This window comes from Sus scrofa, chromosome 9 (assembly GCF_000003025.6).
Source record: "Sus scrofa isolate TJ Tabasco breed Duroc chromosome 9, Sscrofa11.1, whole genome shotgun sequence".
NCBI lineage: Eukaryota > Metazoa > Chordata > Mammalia > Artiodactyla > Suidae > Sus > Sus scrofa.
This window is the reverse complement of record NC_010451.4, coordinates 15,973,299-15,986,009: the sequence shown is the minus strand read 5'-3', so window position 1 is coordinate 15,986,009 and position 12,711 is coordinate 15,973,299. Positions and strand designations below refer to the sequence as shown.

The following is a 12,711-nucleotide window of genomic DNA, read 5'->3' as shown; positions in this document are numbered from 1 at the left end:
AAATTGGAAAATGGATAATAAATTAGATTAAGTCTGTGTTAGTGTTAAATATCCCGAAGTTGGTAAAAGTAATTGATTATATAGAGAAATATCACTACTCATAAAATGTATAGGGAGGAAAAAATAAAAAATAAAATGTATAGTGAGAGAACCACTAAAGGGACATGATGAATGTATATTGCACCTCTCTCTGTTGATGAAGTGATGAAGCAAATGGACTAAATGTTAATAATAAATCTAAGCAAAGGCCATACAGGTGCTTTGGATTATTCTTTTTCTTATAACTTTCTTGCATGTTTGAAGTTATTCTCAAAAAAATTTTTTTAATTAAATCATTTTCATAGTAGCATAAATTAACAAACATGAGCCCTGAAGGATTGCTACCCATTGACTTACCAGTTCTCTGTCTTGCTGTTCTAATCTGCAAATGGGAATAGTAATAATAATAATAATAAATTAAAAATGCTTAGAAAGTCCTTGGTAAGTAGTAAGCACTCCATAAACATTAGCTTTCATTGTGTGCTTGCTGTGGTGTTAGTGGTAGGGTGGTCATTACCATTGTCATCCACCATCACCATCCTTAGACGCCAGAGCTCAGGGATCAAGGGACTTGAGGACAGATCAGATTGATGTCAAGTACCTTGATTCTCATTTCTGCTCTTTTCTACATTATTGCATTTCTTGATTTGAGCTTGGTCTGATATTAGCTAGTGGAAGATTCTAACTTGAGGGAAAGTAATTCCAACCTTTAATTCCTTTTTTTGCAGATATAGGACATGGTAAGCAATATATGCTCAAGGGCAAGTTCTGTTCTGGCTTTCCACTTGGGTTCTAGAACCTGCAATCACAGGGACTAGCTCCAAGTTTAGCAGTGATGCTTTCTAGTATCATTTAGAATACAGACCCTGAAAAGGCTCTTTTGTGACTCACAGGAGCTTTGCACATTCTTTATGACAAGTTTTGTAATCTGTAATTTATAGCTAATCTTTTATAGTTTACAAAGCATTTTCATGTGTACTTTGATGCACTCATAGCCTAGGGCTTTCCTCATACTTGTCATTGGATAATGTTTAAAGAAAACCTGAGTTGGATTTGGACTCAGATTCTACTTCTAGTCTGAAACATTTATACTTGTGACATGGAATCCCTGATTTTGAAAGTACTTGTTAGTTTAAACCATCATAATTCGATAGTTATAAATCCAAGTCTGCATCTGAGAGATCTCCGTGTGATAAATGTTTTGAATTGCCTTTTAGGTAAGAGCCTATCCTGCTTAGATTAACAACCTAGAAAGATTTCTTTTTTTTTTTTTCCACAAAAAGTTTTTTAACTTAGGGACCTATCAATTAGTTTTCCTGCTCAAGACATAAGTGTTTCAAGGGAAATGTATCAGTTCTAGATAGAAAATGTTGAGTAGAGATAAACCTTTTTTTTTTTTTTTTCTTTCAGTGCTTATGAGGAAAGCACTTATCTTTCTCTAAAGCTTGATCCCATCTCCTTCATTTGACTGATTGTTAAAACTATTGATGAGTGCGGTTCAGCCAGAATCCCCAGCAGCAAGGTCAGTGGACTGATTCCTCTGTGGGGGAGGATGGGGTCCCAATAGAGGAGCCTCCTCCCCACACGAGCATTTTGAGTATGCAGCACACAGTGGCTCAGCCTGGAGCTGGCAGTTAGTGCGCGCACACACACGCACACACAGCAGCGCTTTCCTCTCCAGTGGGGCGGCGTTAGTAACTGCAGTCCCAGCATCCTAGGTTGAGGCACCAGCTGCCACTGGCTGATTTGTTGAAGGAGCGCTGGATCCGTTTCGGAGGACCTGGTGACTGCGCTGCTGTCACAGCTAGTGGCGGACAGCTACTTCTTCCCCGTTGCTTCCTCAGCCCCTTGCAAGAGGGCAGCCTCTTCCAAAAGCCAGGCAGCCAGGGAAGAGGCTGCTCTGTGCTGAAGGTAAGACTGCTGCCTAGTCACTCTCCTAACGTGCCAGCGACCTCACCATCTGCTTTCAGGTAGGCACTTGCAATTTCTTGTTTTAGGAAAGAGAAAACCTTCTTAATCACGGCATTGACTTTGACAAAGACTTTTTCACTCTAGGAAGCAGCATGATAAATGTTTAATAGTTCAGCAGTGATTTTTCGGATAAAAGTTTGGATGCAGATAGTAACTCTACTTTTCTGTCCCCATCCTTACAAATATTCTGCAAATATGGAACTCAGTTTCAGTATATGATTCATAAGCAACTCCACGTTGAGCACATGTGCATTTCTGACCTTTTGAGTTAGGTGGCAATTGTTATGCAACTCTGTGTGTAATTTCAGGGCCTTTAAATCTTCTCTTCTGTGGCCGTGAAAAACATACCCCAGTCTTCTGAAATAAAAGCCAAGTGATTCAAACTCTTTATCAGCATTTAACATTCAGTGATGTAGACAGGAGTGAAAGTTGCTGAATCACAGAAGTTTAACATTCATGCAAATTGCTGTCTTTGTGAGAAAAAGCCAGGAAGCAAATGTCTTTTCAACTTCTTGAGCTCTTCTACATATGGGAATAATGTGGATTTGAAGAGGGGAAGTTTGGGGTTGAGATAAGTCTGTCTGTAGTGATAAGGTGGGTTCATTGATTATTTGATATGGTAAAGAATTAACTGGAGATTTCGCCTCCTAAAATGAGCTCTGCTCTGGGACTGCATTCTTGGCTCACAGAGCTGTGTCTTCCTAAATTCCGAGCAGCACTGGGGTTTGTCGATTTGAGTGTCCTTGCCTTGGTGATGTTCATCTGCATGTGTTATTGCCCATAACATCTCTGGACTTGTTTTGTTAGCCAAAGTTCTAACTTAAAAAATACGGATAGGGAAAAATTTCACCAACTTTTTAACATCCCCACCCCTTAATATTCATTGTAACTGGTTTATGCCCATCATCCCCCAAGAAGTTTTGTAATAGAATCATAGCCATAATTTAGGCAACTGAGTTGACATGATCATACAGAAAATGTTTTTTAGAAGACAATATCCTATATGCAAGCCAGGCACACGGTACCTCTGAGTGTTCCTTGAGTTCAAAAGTGAGGTTTTAAAGGAGTATGTGTATAAGTAGCAAATTAATCAGAGGGTGCAATTTTTTGTGACTCGTTTTACTGGCAGCACTCTCAATTGTGCTGCACTTGTAAAAGTTAGTGGTTTTTTTTCATACTCTTCTGGGCAGCGCCTCTAAGCTACCACATGTTTTATTGGCACGTCTGTCTTGATTTGAATGATTCAATTCTTATATGGGGGCTGGGCACATGACTTTAGGCAGATCTAAGTTTATGCTTAAAAGTAAATATAGCACCTCGAGCCAGGAATTTTCAACTGTAGCCAGCCAGATACCAGCTCCTCTGATAATATCAGGGGTCCTTTGAGCAAAAATATACAAGCCAAAAAAAAAAAAAAAGAAAAAAAAAGGAAGAAAACCATAAACAAAAAATCAAACACAAAAACATCTATGTAAGGCTATCTGATGCGTCTTTGGAAGGCAGAAGAAAGATGAGTTGCCTCCTTTACTTGCCATTACTGTTTAATGCAACAGATCCCGCTGCAGAGCTCAATACATATTTTCAGTCCATGACAAATATTTAACATATATTTTCTGTCATTGCCTTCAGCTCTCATAGTATCTATGGCTTTTACATTGGCTGCTCTTAAAGTAATTTGGCAAAAAACGACTCTACCGTCTGCTCTCTGGTAACAAATACACCAAGAAAGCATGACTTTACTTTTTGCTACTTCACACTTAGATTCATATTCAAACTTGGGATAAGCCTACTCATATTACTTTTTCCATGTTTCTTGTGGCTGCCATGCTCAGCCTGAGAGGTTTTATTACGTCTAGTAAAATCAGGAGATCAGAAACAGCAAGGGAGATAAAAGCCACATAATTCTTTTTTTTTCCATGTCAGGTGAATGGTATGTACTTTGAGTGGAATCTTGGGAGGAGAGAGAGAACACTATTTTTGTCTTTCTTTTGCCAATTCAGCAAGTGACATTAAGAGATCCAAAAATGTGACCTGTGACCAGGCGTTGGGTAGAGGTGGAAGGTAATTTAACCCAATTGTTGAGCTGCCTTTTTCATTCATGGTCTCCTTCATTCCACCTCCTTTCTCATGTAGATTTGTGAGGCTGGTAAAGAGTTAGCCATTTGCTAGCTCTTTATGGATCACCATTCAGAGCCGTCTTTGCTGAGGGAGAATCAATTTCATTTCATTTGAAGCCAGAGGTGATGACTCTTCTGTCACTGCTGGCTCCTACTCACCAGCCTTCTTAATTTTAAAACACTTTTTTTTCCTCCTCTGTATTTGATCGCCTTTCCTGGGTAGCTTGGTGAATTGGTGTCTTGGAGGATTTTAAAAAATAAAAACCAGAGTGAACAATACAGATTAATTCAAAGAAGGAGGTTAATGTTCAGTGCTGCTATATCCCATATATTTCAATTCTCAGCATCAGTGGGGGTAAGGTTGATGGTGCTGTCCACAGATATTTCTACACATGCGTGATAACTATGCTGACCAAGGCAAAAGGAAGAGAAGAAAAAAATACAAGCACAACGTATAAGCTTTCATGAAATGTGAACAGGTGCTGAATAGCGAGAAAACCATGTAGTTATGCTCACAAGCTGATTTTCCCCAAATTGCCTTGGATTTTATACTGGCTCTAACAATGGCATATTGCACACACCCTTCAGGGCTGCTGCACTGAGTGATAGCTGTAAATTAGAATGAAGAGAAGAAAATGCTCTACAGTTTCAATATTGAAGAGAATTAGGATCCAGATGGTAAATCTTTTTATAGTGATACATTAGATGGTGTTACAAGCTTCTGTGGCTACTGTCCTATTATATTCTCTCTGCTGAAATGCAGTTTGGTGGAGAAATTGATTGTGAAGAGCCATCTTGCAAACCTAGAAAAGTAAATTTCCTCTCCATGTTAAATTCTCCATCTTTGTGGACTTATTTTTATTTCCCTAATTCTCACCTTTTCTTCCTCTCAAATTCCAAATACAGTCAAAAGTAAATACTGTGATTGTTTTTTTAAATTTTAAGGTGGTATCTTTTTTTCTATTTCACTCTTTTTTCCCACTGGGTATCTTTCTCATATTTTGAATGCACTTGCAAAGTATATGAGAATGTTGAACATGGATGCGGAATAGTTATTTGGTTTCTATCCGGCTTTCTCAAAGTCTCTAGTCTAATAATAACTCCTCTAATTATCCTGTTTCTGTAAAGACAATTATGATGAGAACTTATGGGAGAGTAAGTAAGGGTATATCTTTGTCAAGACTTTAATTTTGCTTGGAAGGGATCATTTTCTCCTTCCTGTTTTCTCTAGTAAGAATCTCATTGCCTCCAACCTCCAGGGCCACAGAGGCATCTCTACTCAGGCATAAATATAGAGAGTGAGCCACCTAGTGGTAATGAAGAATAATTTTGATATTCTTAGCCTGAGCATTCCAGGTTGATGGACAGGGCATTGCTAATTTTCTGTTATATTGCAAAAGGGTGGTGGTTTTGTGAAAGCTTCTTTTAGTGGCATTTCCTGCTTTCAAATAAGTTGTTTAGTTACAATACAAATTCGCTTTATGCGTGATTTTTCTGAGCTGGCATGACCTATCTCGTTTACCTCAATGCTTGTTTCTTGTATGCATATATTTTAAAAATATGTTTGTTATTTTTCATGTATTTAATGATACATATTTTATACATATTAAGGTATAAGGTACTTCAAAAAAGAAAATGTTTTATAAAGAAAGCAATAAAATTACATATTTCCCCAGGTTATTTACAGTTCATTGTGATTAGTTTATATATAAAAATAGGTTAATGTATCTACATGTACATTGTTGAGAAGATATCCTTATATCTTTGAATATAAACATATGAAGAGGATGAAAGAAAGCATATATGTATACATACACATATCAGTGTATGCCTCTGTTTTATAGCAAAATAGGATTATTAGGTGTCATTTCCTATAGCTTTTTAAGATTAATCTAGGTAATAAGTTATCAAGGCCACAATAGCCCATGCCTTATTTCCTTATTTGTCATCAGATTAGCTCTTAGCTTTCTTTGTGCTTCAGAAAAGCACTGGCATTTGTATAGGAGGCTTATCTATTGGCCGGAAATAACTCTCTGAAAAGGTTGTGACTGAGGGTATACGCCTTTGGGAAATGAAATTCTCTAAATATGTACGGAAGTGTGACGGTATTGTGCAAATAATTAACATGATTATTCCAGGTAATTATTTCCAATTTGGAAGAATTGGGGAGATCTCATTAAACCAGAATTTATTTTAATTGCATTTTACTCTGAGCAAAAAGAAAAACAAATTTGAGAAGTCCAATGGCAGATAATTTGGTTAAATCTTTTAATCACTATTTAGCCCTGGCACTATTTAGTGAACATCCTGGCTAGGATCAAGTGTGTAGATTTGCTTTCTAGGTCTTGAATCTAGTCTCCTAGGCAGCCCCTGTCTTATCCATGCTGTTCTTCATTCAACTCACTTATTCAGGCACTCAGCCAGTATAAACTAACAACTCTCTGTGTGCATTCTTTTAAAACAAATAGCAGAAAGACGCTGTTTCGAAAGTTTTTCTTCCAAGTCAGTTATTTATAGCTTGAAGTAAGAATATAAACATAAATTAATTCCTGATTTAAGCTCAAGAAGTTATTGTGTAATGCTCCACTTGCTGGAGACCTAAATTCATGTCTTACTCCATTTACTGTCCTTGAAATAGAATCAGGTAGAATTCATCAAGGGCCACTTCCAGGTCATCGTGAGGAAAGAGAAAGAGCACATTAAAATAGTTTCACTATAGCAGGTATTAACCTTGAATAGTCAAACCTTTAGAAAATTCCCACTAAGTTAGGAAAAAATTCCCATTGAGTTTGTGGATTCTCATTTGAGGTTTTCCCCATGCTTCAATGATGGGAAGTGCAGTCTGGGTTGGAATTTAGTTTGATTTTCTCAAACCAACATCCGTCTCCTGTAGGTCTCTAAACTAGAACTCGATGAGATGCCTTACTTGATGCACACAGTACTGTAATCATTTTAATTTATTTCAAGATGATAGATAGTAAGCAACATGAGTATGCGCTCATTAAAAAACTGGAGAAAAAAGGAATCAAGAGCCCTTTATTTCATAGGACTTTAGGATATGAAGCATTGCAGAGAAAGTAACCACACTCACTTCTCACTTTTTTCTTTTTCCCTCCCTCCCATCACTCGCCCCTCCCTCCCCACCTCCTTTCTTCTTTCCTTTTTCTATTTTCTCCTACCCATCCCATGTACCGATTTAACCTCCTAGTTCTACATTTAAGGATCTAAAAACCCCCAGCCAACATTCACGCTCTTGAATTGTGATGCATTTGGTTAATGATTTTCCACATTGTCCTTTAAATATATGTAAATTAGACTTTTGATGAACTGGAATATTTTACAGATTCTCTGCATAAATCACACCAGGTTAAAAAAAAAAAAAAAAAAAAAGACCTGTTTAAGAAGCAGGATATTTTTGGACCTTCCTCATTTGCTTCAGAGATCGAGGACATCTCAGTGCTGCTGCCTTCAGGGGCAGGTGGCCTGTACAATTTTCAGAGAACACTCTCCTCTGTTCCTCCTGGCTTTAAAGAAAACTTATTATCTGCCTTTCGTGTCGGTCGAAGCTGTGAATGAGCAGGTGCGGCAATGTAAACTCTTTCTAGTCTGGTTCTCCAAGGGAGTATTTATTTATGAATATGTTTATATTTGCTTTTATAATAATATTTACTATTTTATCATTATTATTTAGGCAGAAGCAATGATTTAGAAAACCATCCTACTCTTCTATCTGTGCAGTGATCCAAAATGCATTCTTAAATGCATATGAAGCATTCTTAAAGTGATTGTAAATCATCTTATTGAAAACTCAAGTAATAACATAGTGCTTAATCATTCTAAATAAAATGTGTTATTGGAGCAACACAACTCTCTTACACGCTGTAGCTAAAAAGATTATCAAAATAGTTTTTCCTGTTATTTTTTAAAATACCTAGCAAGAGTTGGTGTATCTTGTTTTCTTTAATTTTGGGCTGAAAAATTTCCAGTCCATATTTGTTCTTCATAATAACTATTGTTTGTTTGTTTGTTTGTGTCTTTTTGCCTTTTCTAGGGCCACTCCTGCGGCACATGGAGGTTCCCAGGCTAGTGGTCGAATTGGAGCTGTAGTCACCGGCCTACGCCAGAGCCACAGCAACGTGGGATCTGAGCCGTGTTTGTGACCTACCCCACAGCTCATGGCAATGCCAGATCCTCAACCCAATGAGCAAGGCCAGGGATTGAACCCGCAACCTCATGGTTCCTAGTCAGATTAGTTAACCACTGTGCCACAATGGGAACTCCGGTTTGTTTGTATTTTTGGTCCTCCACTATTATCACTGTTTTCGGAAAACCCTCTTATTCTCCTTAAATGTAACAACCATGTAGAAACAATATTTCCAATACAAAAAGGAGAATAATATGCCCAGTGCTATTTCAGACTTGTGGGAGTTTGGTTTACAGTGATTGCTTGTAAAATAGTTGCTTGGTAAATCCAAGTAACAATCTTGACTCCAGGGGGAGAGAATTTCCTATCAGGAGCTCTCTTTGCAGGCTCAAGCATGCCTGCGGAGTGGTGAAGTGATATTGCCCCGATTCTAGCTTATCTATTTAGGGATCTAAGCAAGTACCAAGTTTTTAAGTCTGGACTTGAGAAATAAAGTTAATCAACTTAGGAGGCCAGGAAATGCTATACAGGTTTATAGACCCACCAGTTTGGGTGTGTCTCCACTTAAGACTTCAGAAAAGTGTCATCTTGTCAGCAGGAATGAGAATTTCACCTCCTACCTGATGTCACCTGACCGCGTGGTGGGTTCCTCATCCAGGTTTTCTAATGCTCGGCACACATTTCACATTTGTAGTAAAGAGTGACTGAAGTGTCTTAAAGTGTCTGGACTGCCCTTACTTTTTGGTTTTTGTTTAAACAATGAGTAGATTCTTCACCCAGATTTGTGTAAAAAAGAAACACTCCTGAGATGAACATTGAAAGAATACTGTCTCCCACCTAAAGTGACACGTCGACCATTCTCATTTACCTCTGAAATTGGTATGGGGGTAAAATAAAAAAATAAAAATAAAAAAACCACAAATATTTAAGTGACAGTTACATTTTTTGCCTTTGTTAACATCCCTGAGAAAAATCATCTTATGGCATTTAAAAATCCTTTCAATATATTCAGCGTTATAATTTAGAGAAGAGTAAGAGTAGCTTTCTCATGTCTATAGCCATCTACTGTATACGAAACTTTCACAAATATTTTATGGCTTTTGTCTCCTCCCTTCTGCAGATTTCCTGAGGTAAACAGCTATTTCACATAGATCAGTGTTACCAAAAACCTTTGCAATGAGAAAAATTACCTGATATGCTTAAAAAAAAAAAATAGTAGCTTTCCAGTAACCTCTCCTGGAAATTATTCTTGTTTAGAATGGTATATAAGAATTAGTATTTTTAGCTAATAATTTGTATAATCACACTCATAAAAGATTGGCAAATGCTGAGATAGACCTTCTTATGTTCCATTGTGCTGTCTACATAGTAGGCACTTTACAAAAAATTAACTAAATTCCATATTAAGCATTTCCTGATTATGCCTTTTTAAACCTTGAATATTTTGTCCAGCCTTTTTAAGCCTTTAATCTGTGATCCAGATTAGTTTAGCCCCTCTGCCCTGTGTCATAATAAGTGAGTCTTAAGTGTCCCATGCATTTTTATCTGTGATGTTGAATAGGATGGAGTTCAACCTGCCAGAAATCTCCCTCTAGTTTGACCGTGAAGTAATAATTGATTCATTGTTATCAGTGCTTAACTGTGCATCCTTTATTCTGCAAGCTTTCATTCTATTAGTAAGGATCTATCTCAATTAAGGCTTTGTCACATCTTTATGAAATTGCTATCTCTTAAAATAACTCCTAAGTGATCCAATTAAAAAGTTTTCTTGACATGATTTCTTATAAACCCATTCAGGCTTCTAATATCACCGCTTCTTTTTTGGAATCTTTATAAAGTCCACATAATAATCCACTATAGAATTTTGTTGTAGGATGGGTGGTAAACTTACAAATTCACTTTTCCTCATTGTCAGTGTTCAGGAAACTTACCTTTTCTCTGGAATTTTTGGATAATTACCAAGAGCAGTTTTACTGTCACATGTGATGAACACAATGCTTAGCATGTGTTCTGCAAGAACTACATCCCTACCTCTTACTGGTTTAAATCCAGGCTGGCTTTCATTTGTGTTACTCTTTACAGTAGGAATGGATACTTTTTTTCCTTGAAATCAAAAATGTGTTTGGTGATTTGGCATCTCTCAGTCTTTATTCAAAATTATATCATTGGTTAAAGAAGTTAACCCATCTTTTCCGCTTAATGTTTTTATTATAAACATACCTAAATTAGCTTTTAAAAAATGTTTTCAGCATTTTTTTTTTTTTTGTGCATTTTGTTTTTGTTTTTGCTTTTAAGGGCCATACCAGTAGCATATGGAAGTTCTCAGGCTGGGGGTCGAATTGGAGCCGTAGATGCCGTCCTACGCCACAGCCACAGCAACGTGGGATCCATGCTGCATCTGCGACCTCCACCGCAGCATCCTCATGGATACTAGTTGGATTCGTTTCCACTGCACCACAACGGAACTCCTATTTTCAGCATATTTAGAGATTTCAATTCTATCTAGATTTTAACCTTGATGAAAAAATGACATGGGTAATTTTATCTAATTCAATGTGTTTTTATCCCAAGATCTGCATGAGTACTAAAAACTTGGACTTATGCCATCTATCATAAGTTGTTCAAGCATTTGACCTCACAGTCAAGACCAAAGGATAAATCTCTTTAGGAAGCCTTGATATGAGGACTGTGTTTGATGAATATAATATTATTTTATGCAATTTGGGAGCATTATAACACTGTTGGTGCAGTAAGTTCAAAACTTAACTCCTATTTGTCTCTGACGTTTTGCATTTGGGAGTGCATTTAGGAAGACATCTCGAGACATAATCAGAATTGATCAGCTCCAAAAAAGAATAAAAATCACAGTGCACTGCCACTAGGAAAAAGTTACATTTTATGAGTTTTTTTTTTTTTTTTTTTTTTTTTAAAGTAAAATCATCTGAGTGAGAGGTAGCTGGTATTTAGATTTGTTTTAAAAAATTAAAGCCTAGGACTAGTTGTGAATTACAGGATTCCAGAAGGACAAAATTTATATACAAGTGAATTTTATAGTCAATACTGGCATATTGTGCAGTTTTTAAAAAATGTATAACTTCATTTCTCCCTGTCGCCATTCCCTAGGGACAGGTGAGGAGATCTTTTTGGGTTAATAAATATTTGATTTGTTTTCAGTTGTATTTTCAGTTTGCTATAGGCAGGGAAGACTCGGAATGTTGGGGGGAAGTATCAAGGGAGTTTGAGTAACTGTTTCATAGACTAAGAGGTTGAATATTATTTGGCTGTGTAAAAACAAAATGTTTCTCTAAATCTATCTCCCAGTAGCAGGACTTCCTTCTTGGACAACACAACTCAAAGCAACATAGTAAAACCATCAGCTGAACCTTTTCTCGTAAGATGTGGGGGGAGGGTAATGTGATATTGACTTGTATTAAATATTCTCTTTAGGGAATCTTGAAAAACCACTGATACCCTGACATATTTCTTTCTCTTGATCCTATAAGAGGATCCTAGTTAGGAGACTTTATATAGGGAAGGGAAAGAAAGAAGGCCCAAAAGGTTCTGTGTGATTCCAACATAGAACCTGTTTCATAAGAGCAGAGGATGAGCGTGTCGGGGAAACCTCTTTGGCTTCCTTTCATTTTCATGTCTCTAGGTTGTGCATAAGTTAAATATCTTGCCTGGCTAAGCTTTTTGAGAGAGGGAAAAAAAAAATTGAATAACATAGATGAGAGTTTGAAAGAAAAAAAAAGCAAAACCAAAGTTTAGAATGTGAACCTAGGGTCGTGATTCAAGGACTCAGTACCTGAACTGTCTTCCCTGCAGAAGAAGAAATTGAGATGAGGGTCAGAATTCGAATGTATTATGGATGGTCAGGATAAAGTGCTCACACAACATTCCAAGTCACAGGATGGGAAACCCTGAGCTAATGTGACGTGTGACAGATGCCTTTAGAGAGGTAATGTGGAAAGTCTACAGAGAACATATGACTTTTTCACGCAACCTTGATACTCAAGTTACTTTTTATTTTTTTAAAAAAATGCCTGTAAGAATAAAGACCAAAAGGCTGCACCTTCCTTTTTCTCTCTCTTTTTCTTTTTTTCCCACCCAGTTCTCTCCCCTTTCTCTGTCACCATGGTTGCCACGTGAACTCCTGACCAGTCAAATGTGGCAGTGCTGGTGGAAATCAGCAGAGGGAGAGCCAGTGTTTTTGGTGGTGTGGTTTTAACTTTACCATTTGGTGGCAGATTCTGTGCTTAGTGTTTCATGAGTGTTGTCTATTTTCATCTTCAGACCAAGCCCAGGAGATGAGGTCTATGATTATTTCCCTTCAGAGTTGAAAGAATTGGAAGTTGTGAGCAGGTCACAGAAATTCTAACCTGGAAACTTTAGCCTCATTGATAATTGGTAATATATTTAGGAACAGAATCTAAAAACTTC

The 12,711-nt window shown here is 37.2% G+C and overlaps 1 long non-coding RNA gene across 1 annotated transcript in view; it reads left to right on the top strand.

Annotated features, from left to right (window-relative positions):
• The window catches only part of LOC102160854, a 1,306,405-nt gene continuing 1,295,251 nt past the window's right edge, over window positions 1,558-12,711 (top strand). Inside the window, exon 1 of the long non-coding RNA XR_002346962.1 lies at window positions 1,558-2,009. This is a non-coding gene — a long non-coding RNA (uncharacterized LOC102160854). The remainder of the gene's footprint in view (window positions 2,010-12,711) is intronic.